The sequence below is a fragment of the Convolutriloba macropyga genome, chromosome 6 (genome assembly GCF_964194025.1).
Source record: "Convolutriloba macropyga chromosome 6, txConMacr16.3, whole genome shotgun sequence".
NCBI classification, from domain to species: domain Eukaryota; kingdom Metazoa; phylum Xenacoelomorpha; order Acoela; family Convolutidae; genus Convolutriloba; species Convolutriloba macropyga.
In genome coordinates, this window is record NC_134473.1 from 51,470,739 (window position 1) to 51,472,066 (window position 1,328).

The following is a 1,328-nucleotide window of genomic DNA, read 5'->3' on the forward strand; positions in this document are numbered from 1 at the left end:
TCTCACGGTACATCATAAAAATTGTTTTGTGTCATTAGAGTTGTTTTGATATTTTTGTCGGGTTTGTAAGTAAAATACAAAAAGAGAGAATCGTCAAGCTTTCATAACTCTAGTGTTGTCAAAACAGATGATCTAACTATTATTTAGCGTGTTAAACTTGAACAATGAAAAAGATTTTTAAATCCCTTTTCTTGTTCTGTGCATCGAAAGAATTTTAACATTTCATGCTATTGAAAATTGATTTATTGTTCCAACTTTAACCTATCAAATTATTGTTTTTTAGAGCAATTTTTTCTCGTGCGTGCGGCATTATGCTTTGATTTTGTTTCTGATGAAACTCAGTCAAAGTAAACTATATTAGACGTATGTGCTTTAATACTGCTTCGATTAACTCAGGGGGACATATGCCCAACTGCGTTACTTTGTTGAGTCACCTTCTGCTGATCAATATATTATTCATTGTAGAGAGTTCTGAGTTGTATCTCAAGCTTAGAAAATCCAATCGTTTCACCCTGGTTTTTTCTATAGAAAATATTGTTCTTAAAAAATACAAATTTGGCGCAGTTTTGTTGACTCAATTTCAGTTTTCTATTTAAAGACTTTTTTCGCCAAATTATGTATTTTGCTAACATTTGGATAAATGACGAGCTTTTAATAGACGCGCTATAACAGCAACGCTAGTTTAGATCTCTTCATAGATTGTTACAATCAAAAGAATCCAGAAAGTATTGGAGATTTGTCTTTTCTTGAAACTTTTTCACACTGTTTTTGTTGTTTTTTTTTCACGCTAGTTAAAAACGTACAGACGTCAGTTTCGACGCCGTCCGATTTCATATCAATGTTCTATTTGTGATAGATCTCACTGGCTTTCAAATGAGCAACATCGAACGTTTGTTAGGTTCTCAGAGAAGATCTAAATTTTTTAGCACGGAATATGTGTTTTCCTAAAGTCGTAACGAGTTCTTGAGTTCTGCGTGCTTGTTTTTTTGATTTCTCTAATGATTTAGTCTCATTTAGCAAAGGTCCAATTGGCTTCCTAAAAACACAACTGCACATATGTTATGCTTTTCAATGACACCTACTTGCAATTTTGATTTTGGATACTTATTTGCCTTTTAAAAGTTTTTGAATTTGTTTTTCTTTATACCAAAGGTTTTATTACTTGGCACTAAAAATTACCAAATAAACTTCAGTTTTGCAAAATTTCCTCAACTTGCGTTTCATTTTTCTTTTCTTTTAACATTATTACATTGTTCACATCTCCCCTGACAGTCAAAACAGACCTAGTTTAACTTGTAAAAAGTTTGTGATGAGATTATATTTTTTCT